Here is a 14,729-nt window from a genome sequence, read left to right as displayed (position 1 = left end):
AGAGACCGAGGAAAGGCAAAAAAGCTGCTTCTATGATCCAGCCGCCTCAGCAGCCTCGGGTTCAAGACCGTATAGATATCTCCGGTGCGGCAAAATGGCATATCCCCGATCAACCAATCCTACCTGAAGCAGCGCTAGGGGCCAGATTCGGCGATTTAAGGAGACTTCATGATGATGTGCTGCGAATAAAGAAAGGCATCATCGCCTCAAAAAATCCAGGATACCCACTCTACATGGTTAACATGCCGCGGGGATTGTCATACGTCGACACATTCCCCGTGGAGAAGTTCTTCCTTCGATCCGATTACATCTTCGACATGTTTCACTTGAAGACTGGATTTTGTGTTTGTCCTCCTTTATGCTTTGCACATGAACTACCTCATTGGGGTTGAGCAGATACCTCATATCTGTGTCGCTGACCCATACTTCATGCACAAGGCCTTCTTGGGAGTCTGCGCAAAGCACTATGAATACGCGATGGAATCCATCGTCAATTTCATGCTCGCCAATCAGGACAAGGAGGCGATTCTCGTGCCTTATCATCTCATGTAAGTCATCCGTGCGGATATCCTTCCTTTGATTTCAATCATTCATTTGCACGGTGGAGGCTAATTAATTTGAGGTGTACTTATTTTACGCAGCGGCGGGCGCGCCGTCCTCATCATCCTCTACCCCCGATACTCCCGCGCTCTTTACTTGGACTCATCGAAGAACATTAACAAAAAGTATTACACCCACATCAAGTCTGTTCTCGACAGTGCTATGTTTTACTACGGCGCACGGGGTGGAGAGGTCAAGGACAAGAAGAAAAAGGACGGCAGGCCCGCCTTCGGCCATGAGACCGACTTTTGCTGCATCCAGCAACCGAGTGATTCTCTTAATGATGGATTCTATGTCCTACACCAAATGCTGGAGTACATACGGGGTCACCAGAACCTTCGCATGTCACCTACATCCGGCGATGCCCATATTCTGCAATGGGCAAAGAACTTAGGAGATGTCGAGGATCATCGACTTCGAGCTGAGTTCTATCACATCCAGCGCGAACTTTCCCAAATCATCATGAAGGAGGTCGTTGGAAAAACAGGGATGTTCTACAAAGAAGGACAAATGTCGCGGGAAGACGTCCAAACACACGTAGCCGCTCAATGTCTCGACCTGAAGCCTTTCATTAAGCTCGGGGACTATCTCCCTGACTTGGATGGATGGCACGACATGGAGTGATTGTCGATATATGACAATGTGTCCATTTAGTCCATACTATCTGTATGATGAAACTTTGAATTATGCACGATGAAACTTTACTTGTGATGTAATTAAACCGTCCTCCTCGACTAGCGAAGATCACTCTAGTTAGGGCATTTTGGGTACGATGAACTTTGTTATTTATGCTTATGATATGTTGCTTCAATTTTTGCCAAGTCTGTCTCTTTCTGTTACTCAACTATATATGTTGCATATCATCGATTCATGTGACAATGCAGGTGTATAGATCATCGATGGCGAAGAAGTGCTACGCCAGGAGTATACGACGAGTGGCCGGAATGTCAGACCCAGGTGTACCAGTTTCTGGTTTCCGAGCGACAGCCAGTAGTTAGTTTAGGTTTACGCAAAGTGATAGCTCTTCTCGCGTATGTCATTGTTTAGATGGATGACGATGTAGTTGCAAGTAATCGAGATTTGTATCGCTATTTTCGAGATGATGACGAGAGACCACTTTGTGTTGGATGATGATTATGATGATGACATGATTTGATGAGACTATTTGTATGTATATGCTATGATTACATTTGTATGTGTATCATATGCTAAAGATTATTGTATAAAGCCTATTCAAATACAAAACAAATATGCAGAAAAAAGAAAAAACTACTAAAATTAGCAGTAGCAAGTGGAGAAAAGTTAGCAGCAGTGCCACAGTAGCAGTAGCGCGTCCAGGCAAAGCGCACTGGAGCTATTAGCAGTAGCGAGTTTCCACGAAGCGCGCTGCTGCTACACTTGTATAGCAGTAGCGCGGGTGCGCACGCGCTACTGCTACGGGTTAGCTGTAGCGCCTTATTACTAGCACCGGTCCCCGCGCTACTGATATACCTAGAACCCGCGCTGCTGCTAGCCTTTTCCCTAGTAGTGCCTGCTTCGCACCATAGTTGGGTGTTTCGATGAACGGCAACCAACATCCTCTACTGATGCAATTTTCCTTCTGAGTGTGCTCACTTACACAGAACTAGCATGATGATCGCTTTCATCCCCTTTCTTCTGCTCCCTTCGTTTCTGAACATTTTAAGTTTTTTAAGCAAAACTAACATAGGTATTGTTCTCCCATCCACGTTGTTGGAGTCTGTCATTGCACCAGAGTCTATTGAGATGTAGCAGCCAAGTGAAAAAAACAGTTTTCCTGGGACCTAGGTGTCCCAGAATAACTTCTTGAAGATCGTCTTGCACCTTCCTTGAAATTGAGCTCGATAAGCCGAGGCTACAATGTAGAGCCTGTCTATAGTTAAATTCCACTTAATGTCATCTTGTACACTTTGTCTAATGCTACTGCTGGCGATCCTAATCACTCTAGCCATGGCCAGGAAATCATGCAGAAGAAAGGTGGTGTTGTCGTGGCCTGAATTGTTATGTTCTTTCTTTTCGAGTGTTTGAAAAGGCGCGGGAAGGAGCTCTTGAGGGTTGTGCCAGTGTTAGAGTTGTGTCGAATATTGTATACAAGGTAGATTACATCTGGACTCTAAGTTGTATTGTGTTTAGACCAAATATGTAGTCGTGTAATAGTAGGACACTTGTATCCTAGGCTTCTCATATATAGTGGGGGCAGACACATGATGTAATCTATGCCAACATAATAGCACATGCGCGCAGGGGTGAGCAGCGGCGTGTGGCAGTGCCCGGGTGGCCGGGGTGCGGTATTGTGACGGTGTCACGGGGAGAAGCGCCCATAGTCATGCCCCGAAGATCTGGCCGAATTTGGTGAACCTCGTTAACAAATCTCAATGTCATGTCTCGTGTGATTGCTTAGTCCTTGGATGATTGATTCTAAGAAGTGGTGTCATGAGCTAGGTTATTCTGAGGTGGTGGATTGACCGAGAGGAAGAAGTGAGCACTAACAGAAAATTGCATGAAATGATCACGATACAGGTGCGAAAATCGTCGGCGAGTTGTGATCAAAAGCAGAGTTGGTCGTGTTTTGATCTTCAATCAGCAATCGAACACGAGCAGGCTAGCGGCACATGGCACGCAGACACAGAATCTCGACGAGATCACAAGTGTGTGGCAGCGGCAACCCTAAGCAATGCGTGTGGAACTAGCAGGCAGCTCGATGGGCTGGCGTGATGGCAGACCACATGCAGCGGATGGCGGACCACACGATCCAGTCAAGCAGCTAGTGCTAAGGCCCATGACATCCCAACAGAGAGCGTGTGGCTGGAGGCTGGCCGTGTGGGCTGCAAACCCTATTTGGCGTTGTAGGCACCCGTTATAGTGCATTTTGCTAACGAGCCCCTGCAACGCACACCCCCTGCCTTGATTTGGGCCGGCCTAGTTGCTTTCTTTCTCTTTTCCTAGAAAAATTGACCTAGGCCATAAGGTAGAAACACAGCAACCACCTAGAACAACCCACCACATGTGACAAGTTACTCATTTTTCTCCTTCTATTCTTTCTCCATATCGCGACCTGTTTTCTCGTTTTTCTCTTTTTTGGAACGGTTTTGTTGGTTTTTACGGGCCTGATGTGATAGTTTTTGCCTGCTTATCTATTAATTAATCGGGGAATTCTCATCTTTGTTACTACTGAATTCGAGATCCTTCGGGGCAGACTTCAAAAAAATCACTTTCAAACCAATTATCACAATAACTATATAAAAAGACAGATACACTAAAAAACATTTCCGTGATAATACGTGTTTGTCACACTAGGTCATGTTTTCTATTATGTTGTACATTCGTGATGATTTTATAACATACTCAAAATAATTATACCTGTGCTGTCATAGAAGTGTTCCATAACAATACTCAAATTATGTCACGGAAGTGTCCACTTCCACTTCCCTCTCGCTCCCGAACCCCCCTGGCGCTACCCCTCCCATCGTCACGAGTTAATTGCATGTTAGTGCCACACTTCAGCACCCACTCACGGATTGGTACCATTACTCAAAAGTTTTGCAATTCAGTACCAACTTAGGGCCTAAGTGGTGCAATTTTTGGGGAACATAGTAATTTCAAAAAATTTCCTATGCACACACAGGATCATGGTGATGTATAGCAACGAGAGGGGAGAGTGTGTCTACGTACCCTCATAGACCGAATGCGGAAGCATTAGCACAACGCGGTTGATGTAGTCGTACGTCTTCACGATCCGACCGATCCAAGTATCGAACGCACGGCACCTCCGAGTTCTGCACACGTTCAACTCGATAACGTCCCGCGAGCTCCGATCCAGCAAAGCTTCACATGAGAGTTTCGTCAGCACGATGGCGTGGAGATGGTGATGATGATGCTACCGACGCAGGGCTTCGCCGAAGCACCGCTACGATATGATCGAGGTGGATTATGGTGGAGGGGGCACCGCACATGGCTAAGAGATCAATGATCAATTGTTGTGTCTATGGGGTGCCCCCTGCCCCCGTATATAAAGGAGCAAGGGGGGTGCCAGTCGGCCCCTGTAGGGCTCCTAGTAGGAGGAGGAAAGGAAGGAGGAGAGGGAGAAGGAAGGAGAGGGAGGAAAAGGAGGAAAGGGGGCGGCCCCCTAGTCCAATTCGGTTTGGGCTAGGGGGGCCGCGCGCCCTGCCTCCTCTCTTCCACCACTTGGCCCATGAGGCCCATTACTTCTTCCTCGTATTCCCGTAACTCCCGAGTACCCCAAAAAATACCCGAATCACTCGAAATCTTTCCGATGTCCGAATATAGTCATCCAATATATCGATCTTTACGTCTAAACCATTTCGAGACTCCTCGTCATGTCCCTGATCTCATCCGGGACTCCAAACTACCTTCGGTACATCAAATCACATAAACTCATAATACCGATCGTCACCGAACGTTAAGCGTGCGGACCCTACAGTTTCGAGAACTATGTAGACATGACCGAGACACGTCTTCGGTCAATAACCAATAGCAGAACCTGGATGTTCATATTGGCTCCCACATATTCTACGAAGATCTTTATCGGTCAAACCGCATAACAACATACGTTGTTCCTTTTGTCATCGGTATGTTACTTGCCTGAGATTCGATCGTTGGTATCTCAATACCTAGTTCAATCTCGTTACCGGAAAGTCTCTTTACTCGTTCCATAATACATCATCCCGCAACTAACTCATTAGTTACAATGCTTGCAAGGCTTATAGTGATGTGCATTACCGAGTGGGCCCAGAGACACCTCTCCGACAATCGGAGTGACAAAATTCTAATCTCAAAATACGCCAACTCAACAAGTACCTTCGAAGACACCTGTAGAGCACCTTTATAATCACCCAGTTACGTTGTGACGTTTGGTATCACACAAAGTGTTCCTCTGGTAAACGGGAGTTGCATAATCTCAGGGTCATAGGAACATGTATAAGTCATGAAGAAAGCAATAGCAACATACTAAACGATCAAGTGCTAAGCTAACGGAATGGGTCAAGTCAATCACATCATTCTCCTAATGATGTGACCCCGTTAATCAAATGACAACTCATGTCTATTGCTAGGAAACATAACCATCTTTGATCAACGAGCTAGTCAAGTAGAGGCATACTAGTGACACTTTGTTTGTCCATGTATTCACACATGTATTATGTTTCTGGTTAATACAATTCTAGCATGAATAATAAACATTTATCATGATATAAGGAAATAAATAATAACGTTATTATTGCCTTTAGGGAATATTTCCTTCAGTCTCCCACTTGCACTAGAGTCAATAATCTAGTTCACATATTTATGTGATTAGTTCACATCTCCATGTGACTAATACCCAAAGGGTTTACTAGAGTCAATAATCTAGTTCACATCACTATGTGATTAACACCCAAAGAGTGATCATGTTTTACTTGTGAGAGAAGTTTAGTCTACGGGTCTGCAACATTCAGATCCATATGTATTTCGCAAATTTCTATGTCTACAATCTCTGCACGGAATACTCTAGCTAATTGCTCCCACTTTCAGTATGTATCCAGATCGAGACTTAGAGTCATCTAGATCGATGTTAAAAAGCTTGCATCGACGTAACTCTTTACGATGAACTCTTTTATCACCTTCATAACCGAGAAATATTTCCTTAGTCCTCTAAGGATAATTTTGACCGCTGTCCAGTGATCTACTCCTAGATCACTATTGTACTCCTTTTGCCAAACTCAGGGTAGGGTATACAATAGGTCTGGTACATAGCATGGCATACTTTATAGAACCTATGACTGATGCATAGGGAATGATTTTTCATTCTCTTTCTATTTTCTGTCGTGGTTTGGTTTTTAGTCTTTACTCAACTTCACACCTTGCAACACAGGAAAGAAATCCTTCGTTGACTGTTCCATTTTGAACTACTTCAAAATCTTGTCAGGGTATGTACTCATTGAAAAAACTTATCAAGCGTCTTGATCTATCTCTATAGATCTTGATGCTCAATGTGTAAGCAGCTTCATTGAGGTCTTTCTTTGAAAAACTCTTTTCAAACACTCCTTTATGCTTTACAAAAAATTCTACATTATTTCCGATCAACAATATGTCATTCACATATACTTATCAAAAAAATTGTAGTGCTCGCACTCACCTTTTTGTAAATATAGGCTTCACCGCAAGTCTGTATAAAACCATATGCTTTGATCAACTCATCAAAGTGTATATTCCAACTCCGAGATGCTTGCACCAGTCCATAGATGGATCGCTGGAGCTTGCTCATTTTGTTAGCACCTTTTAGGATCGAAAAAACCTTCTGGTTGCATCATATACAAATATTCTTTAAGAAATCCATAAAGGAATACAGTTTTGACATCCATTTGCCAGATTTCATAAAATGCGGCAATTGCTAACATGATTCGGACAAACTTTTAAGCATCGTACGCGTGAGAAAATCTCATCGTAGTCAACACCTTGAACTTATCGAAAACATTTTGCGACAATTCGAGCTTTGTAGATAGTAACACTACTATCAGTGTCCATCTTCCTCTTGAAGATCCATTTATTCTTAATGATTCACTGATCATCGGGCAAGTCAATCAAAGTCCATACTTTGTTCTCATACATGGATCCCATCTCAGATTTCATGGTCTCAAACCATTTCACGGAATCTAGGCTCATCATCGCTTCCTCATAGTTCGTAGGTTCGTCATGGTCTAGCAGCATGACCTCCAGAACAGGATTACCATACCACTTTGGTGCGGATCTTACTCTGGTTGACCTACGAGGTTCGGTAGTAACTTGATCTGAAGTTTCATGATCATCGTCATTAGCTTCCTCACTAATTGGTGTAGGTGTCACAGGAACCAGTTTCTGTGATGAACCACTTTCCAATAAGGGAGCAGGTACAGTTACCTCATCAGGTTCTACTTTCCTCCGACTCACTTCTTTTGAGAGAAACTCCTTCTCTAGAAAGGATACATTCTTAGCAACGAATGTCTTGCCTTCGGATCTATGATAGAAGGTGTACATAACAGTTTCCTTTGGGTATCCTATGAAGACACATTTCTCCAATTTGGGTTCGAGCTTATCAAGTTGAAGCTTTTTCACATAAGCATCGCAGCCCCAAACTTTAAGAAACGACAACTTTGGTTTCTTGCCAAACCATAGTTCATAAGGCGTCGTCTCAACGGATTTTGATGGTGCCCTATTTAACGTGAATGCAGCCGTCTCTAAAGCATAACCCCAAAACAATAGCGGTAAATCAGTAAGAGACATCATAGATTGTACCATATCTAATATAGTACGGTTACGATGTTCGGACACACCATTACGCTGTGGTGTTCCAGGTGGCGTGAGTTGCGAAACTATTCTGCATTGTTTCAAATGAAGACCAAACTCGTAACTCAAATATTCTCCTCCACGATCAGATCGTAAAAACTTTATTTTCTTGTTCCGATGATTTTCCACTTCACTCTGAAATTGTTTGAACTTTTCAAATGTTTCAGATTTATGTTTCATCAAGAAGATATACCCATATCTTACTCAAATCATCTGTGAAGGTCAGAAAATAACGATACCTGCCGCGAGCCTCAACACTCATCGGACTGCATACATCAGTATGTATTATTTCCAACAAGTTTGTTGTTTGCTCCATTGTTTTGGAGAACAGAGTTTTAGTCATCTTCCCCATGAGGCATGGTTCGCAAGCATCAACCAATTCATAATCAAGTGATTCCAAAGCCCATCAGCATGGATTTTCTTCATGCGCTTTACACCAATATGACCTAAACGGCAGTGCCACAAATAAGTTGCACTATCATTATTAACTTTGCATCTTTTGGCTTCAATATTATGAATATGTGTATCACTACGATCGAGATTCAATAAACCATTCACCTTGGGTGTATGACCATTGAAGGTTTTATTCATGCAGACAGAACAACAATTATTCTCTGACTTTAAATGAATAAACGTATTGCAATAAACATGATCAGATCATATTCATGCTTAACGCAAACACCAAATAACATTTATTTAGGTTCAACACTAATCCCGAAAGTATAGGGAGTGTGCGATGATGATCATATCAATCTTGGAACCACTTCCAACACACATCATCACTTCACCCTTAACTAGTCTCTGTTCATTCTGCAACTCCCGTTTCGAGTTACTAATCTCACCAACTGAACTAGTATCAAATACTGAAGGGTTTCTATAAACACTAGTAAAGTACACATCAATAACATGTATATCAAATATACCTTTGTTCACTTTGACATCCTTCTTATCCGTCAAATACTTGGGGCAGTTCTGCTTCCAGTGACCAGTCCCTTTGCAGTAGAAGCACTTAGTCTCAGGCTCAGCTCTAGACTTGGGCTTCTTCACTTGAGCAGCAACTTGCTTTCCATTCTTCTTGAAGTTCCCCTTCTTCCCTTTGCCCTTTTTCTTGAAACTAGTGGTCTTGTCAACCATCAACACTTGATGTTTTTCTTGATTTCTACCTTTGTCAATTTCTGCATCACGAAGAGCTTGGGAATCATTTCCGTTATCCCTTGCATATTATAGTTCATCACCAAGTTCTAGTAACTTGGTGATAGTGACTAGAGAACTTTGTCAATTACTATCTTATCTGGAAGATTAACTCCCACTTGATTCAAGCAATTGCAGTACCCAGACAATCTGAGCACATGCTCACTGGTTGAGCTATTCTCCTCCATCTTTGTAGGCAAAGTACTGTCAGAGGTCTCCTACCTCTCGACACGGGCATGAGTATGAAATACTAATTTCAACTCTTGGAACATCTTATATGATCCATGGCGTTCAAACCATTTTTGAAGTCCCGGTTCTAAGCCGTAAAGCATGGTGCACTAAACTATCAAGTAGTCATCATACCAGGCTTTTCCAAATGTTCATAACGCATGCATATGCTCCTGCAATAGTTCCGTCACCTAGTGGTGCATCAAGGACATAATTCTTCTGTGCAGCAATGAGGATAATCCTCAGATCGTGGATCCAATCTGCATCATTGCTATTAACATCTTTCAATTTATTTTTCTCTAGGAACATATAAAAAATAAACGGGGAAGCTATGTGCGAGCTATTGATCTACAACATAGATATGCAAATACTATCAGGACTAAGTTCATGATAAATTTAAGTTCAATTAATCATATTACTTAAGAACTCCCACTTAGATAGACATCCCTCTAGTCATCTAAATGATCACGTGATCCAAATCAACTAAACCATGTCCGATCATCACGTGAGATGGAGTAGTTTTCAATGGTGAACATCATTATGTTGATCATATCTACTATATGATTCACGCTCGACCTTTTGGCCTCCAGTGTTCCGAATCCATATCTGCATATGCTAGGCTCGTCAAGTTTAACCCGAGTATTCTGTGTGTGTAAAACTGTCTTACACCCGTTGTTGATGAACGTTGAGCTTATCACACCCGATCATCACGTGGTGTCTCAGCACGATGAACTTTGGCAAAGGTGCATACTCAGGGAGACACTTTTACCTTGAAATTTAGTGAGAGATCATCTTATAATGCTACCGTCAAACAAAGCAGAATAAGATGCATAAAGGATAAACATCACATGCAATCAATATAAGTGATATGATATGGCCATCATCATCTTGTGCCTTTGATCTCCATCTCCAAAGCACCGTCATGATCACCATTGTCACCGGCGCGACACCTTGATCTCCATCGTAGCATCGTTGTCGTCTCGCCAACTATTGCTTCTACGACTATCGCTACCGCTTAGTGATAAAGTAAAGCAATTACAGGGCGATTGCATTGCATACAATAAAGCGACAACCATATGGCTCCTGCCAGTTGCCGATAACTCCGTTACAAAGCATGATCATCTCATACAATAAATATAGCATCATGTCTTGACCATATCACATCACAACATGCCCCGCAAAAACAAGTTAGACGTCCTCTACTTTGTTGTTGCAAGTTTTACGTGGCTGCTATGGGCTGAGCAAGAACCGTTCTTACCTACGCACCAAAACCACAATGATAGTTCGTCAAGTTAGTGTTGTTTTAACCTTCGCAAGGATTGGGCATAGCCACACTCGGTTCAACTAAAGTTGGAGAAACTGACACCCGCCAGCCACCTGTGTGCAAAGCACGTCGGTAGAACCAGTCTCGCGTAAGCGTACGCATAATGTCGGTCCGGGCCACTTCATCCAACAATACCGCCGAACCAAAGTATGACATGCTGGTAAGCAGTATGACTTGTATTGCCCACAACTCACTTGAGTTCTACTCGTGCATATAACATCTACGCATAAACCTGGCTTGGATGCCACTGTTGGGGAACGTAGTAATTTCAAAAAAAATCCTACGCACACACATGATCATGGTGATGTATAGCAATGAGAGGGGAGAGTGTGTCTACCTACCCTCGTAGACCGAATGCAGAAGCGTTAGCACAACGCGGTTGATGTAGTTGTATGTCTTCACGATCCGGCCGATCCAAGTACCGAACGCACGAAACCTCCGAGTTCTGCACACGTTCAACTCGATGAAGTCCCGTGAGCTCCGATCCAGCAAAGCTTCACAGGAGAGTTTCGTTAGCACGATGGCGTGGTGACGATGATGATGATGCTACCAACACAGGGCTTCACCTAAGCACAGCTACGATATGATCGAGGTGGATTATGATGAAGGGGGGAACCGCACACGGCTAAGAGATCAGTGATCAATTATTGTGTCTATGAGGTGCCCCCTGCCCCCGTATATAAAGGAGCAAGGGGGGATGCCGACCGTCCCCTGTAGGGCGCGCCAGGAGGAGGAGTCCTCCTCCTAGTAGGAGGAGGAAAGGAAGGAGGAGAGGGAGAAGGAAGGAGAGGGAGGAAAAGGAGGAAAGGGGGGGCGGCCCCCAAGTCCAATTTGGTTTGGGCTAGGGGAGCCGCGCGCCCTGCCTCCTCTCTTCCACCACTTGGCCCATGAGGGCCATTACTTCTTCCTCGTATTCCCGTAACTCCCCGTCACCCCGAAAAATACCCGAATCACTCGGAACCTTTTCGATGTCCGAATATAGTCGTCCAATATATCGATCTTTATGTCTCGACCATTTTGAGACTCATGTCCCCGATCTCATCCGGGACTCCGAACTACCTTTGGTACATCAAATCACATAAACTCATAATACCGATCGTCACCGAACGTTAAGCGTGCGGACCCTACGGGTTCGAGAACTATGTAGACATGACCGAGACACGTCACCGGTCAATAACCAATAGCTGAACCTAGATGTTCATATTGACGCCCACATATTCTACGAAGATCTTTATCGGTCAAACTGCATAACAACATATGTTGTTCCCTTTGTCATCGGTATGTTACTTGCCCGAGATTCGATCGTCGATATCTCAATACCTAGTTCAATCTCGTTACCTGCAAGTCTCTTTACTCGTTCCGTAATACATCATCCTGCAACTAACTCGTTAGTTATAATGCTTGCAAGTCTTATAGTGATGTGCATTACCGAGTGGGCCCAGAGATACCTCTCCGACAATCGGAGTGACAAAATCCTAATCTCGAAATACGCCAACTCAACAAGTACCTTCGGAGACACCTGTAGAGCACCTTTATAATCACCTAGTTACGTTGTGACGTTTGGTAGCACACAAAGTGTTCCTCTGGTAAACGGGAGTTGCATAAGCTCATAGTCATAGGAACATGTATAAGTCATGAAGAAAGCAATAACAACATACTAAATGATCAAGTGCTAAGCTAACGAAATGGGTCAAGTCAATCACATCATTCTCCTAATGATGTGATCCCGTTAATCAAATGACAACTCATGTCTATGGCTAGGAAACATAACCATCTTTGATCAGCGAGCTAGTCAAGTAGAGGCATACTAGTGACACTTTGTTTGTCTATGTATTCACACATGTATTATGTTTCTGGTTAATACAATTCTAGCATGAATAATAAACATTTATCATGATATAAGGAAATAAATAATAACTTTATTATTTCCTCTAGGGCATATTTCCTTCAGCAGTACGGTCAGAGGTGCGTATAAACGCGTATTGACAGTAATTCCGACAGGCTGGGCCCACCTATCAGGCGACATGCTGGCCGAATCGGCCCGCACCGCCCATGCCGCTCGTTGGCCGAATCGACCCGCGCCACTCATCCTAGTCAGTGAGCGGCACGGGCGGCGCGGGCCGATTCAGCCAGCGTGTAGGTCTAGGTCTTCGATGTTAGCAGGGACCTAGACTACATGCCTCGAATGCAACCCTCCTATCAGGCGACATGTTGGCCGAATCGGCCCGCGCCGCTAATCCTAGTCAGCGAGCAGCGCGGGCGGCGCGGGCCGATTCGGCTAGCTTGTAGGTCTAGGTCTTCAATGTTAGCAGGGACCTAGACTACATGGGCATTGAGACAACCCCCCCCCCCCAGTCCTGTGCAAGCACCACTGTCTGCCAGCTGAGAGGAGGGTTGCATTCGAGGCATTTCACACTGGCAGGAGGTTCTTAGCCTGTTCAAAGAAGGTAACAATCATTGTAGCAGTCATTGCAGTAGTCTAATTGTTGAAATAGTTATTACTGCAGATATCCATTAGTGCTAGTTACACTCACTGCAATCATTGTTTATTGTCTCTACTAATTAGTGCTGGTTACAATCATTGTAGTAGGCTGTCGGTACATAATTCTTTAGTAGTGCATTGTTTAGTCTGGTCACTCCTTTCTGTGTATCATCGGTACTTAATTGACAGAGAGCTTTGTTAGGAGTGCATTGTTTAGTCTGGCCTTTCTTTAATTGGGCAATGTTAGTTGATCAAAGTGTCACTTCATAGCTTTAATTGTGCATTGTTATACTGTTTTTAAATGACTAGGGATTTCCAGTGTATCTGGTATGTTGTTCTTTAGTATATATAGGGTGAGTGGAGGCTTTTAGTAGGTCAAATTGGTCAATGTTTTATTCTGCTTGCTAGTGTTATTTGTTGCATTCTGTTGTATAAGTGGTATAAGTTGGTTGTTGCATAAGTGGTATAATTTGTCATGTTGGAATTCAATTATATTGTGAGAAAGAAAGTGAGAAATGATGTTGTTGATGTTGCAGGGAAATGAGAAGTATGGTTTTGTTCAATGGGTTGACCCAGAGTGGCCTCCTACAATGCAGAATGCTCTATTGAAGCTATGGGAGTTGTATTCAGACAGCATGAGTGATAGGAGGAAAGATAATCTAGATAATCCATTGACTATTCACCATCTGACAGAAGAGAAAAACAACCTGGAGGCCAACTATGACAAATTGGTTGAAGATGTGCATCAACTTTTCAATGCTCAAGAGGATAGGATGATGGATTTCGGCTACTTGCAGTCCAAGATGAAGAACACTGGGGTTAGCACCTCAGTTGTCTCTTATATGAGGAGAGATTGAGAAGAAAGATGCAGAGATCTTCAAGTTGCAAGAGAAGTATGAAGTGCTTATGAACATCACAGAGGCTCAAGGCACTGTCATCCAGAACCTGAAGCTCAACCATTTGAAAGAGAAGGAAAAGCTAATCCAGGAGCATCACAATGATGCCATGAATATGTTGCAAACTTAGGGTTGATGAACTCACTAAGTCTAATGAGAATTTAATCCAAGAGAATCAATAGATTGAGCTTCACATGGGTGATCTCAAGAAGGGTCATCAGAAGCTCTTTGCAGGTAGAGATCAGCTCAAACTTTAGATTGCTGATTTGCTCAAGGCAGAGGAGAAGAATAAGCAGAAGCTAAAGGGGATTCAGGCCATCTTGGCTGACTGAACAATATGAAGATCAAGATCTAGATGAAGATGAAGAAGGGCATAAGTAGTTGACCTTTTGTGATGTATGGTGTTGTTTAGTTAACTAAGTTGAACTCTAGTATGTTGTGTAAGAACATATTTATTATGTTTAGTTGTGAACTAGGTTGAACTCCACTATGTTATGTAAGAATCTTTTAATTATGGTGCTTCAAGCTCTCTATGATGATCAATGGTGGTTCAAGCTGTCTATGATGATATTTGGTGCATCAAGCTGTTTATGATGATGTATGGTGCTTTCATAGTTGGTTTTTATAAGTTATATGATGATCTATGATGGTCTTTGGTACATCAAGTTAT

At 43.3% G+C, this 14,729-nt stretch overlaps 1 pseudogene; it reads left to right on the top strand.

The window, feature by feature from the left end:
* The window catches only part of LOC119351614, a 64,795-nt pseudogene extending 50,404 nt beyond the window's left edge, over nt 1–14,391 (top strand).
* The last annotated feature ends 338 nt before the right edge of the window (nt 14,392–14,729 follow it).

Source organism: Triticum dicoccoides, chromosome 1A (assembly GCF_002162155.2).
Source record: "Triticum dicoccoides isolate Atlit2015 ecotype Zavitan chromosome 1A, WEW_v2.0, whole genome shotgun sequence".
NCBI classification, from domain to species: Eukaryota; Viridiplantae; Streptophyta; class Magnoliopsida; order Poales; family Poaceae; genus Triticum; species Triticum dicoccoides.
The sequence above is the reverse complement of the archived record's forward strand: the minus strand, read 5'-3'. Positions and strand labels throughout refer to the sequence as shown.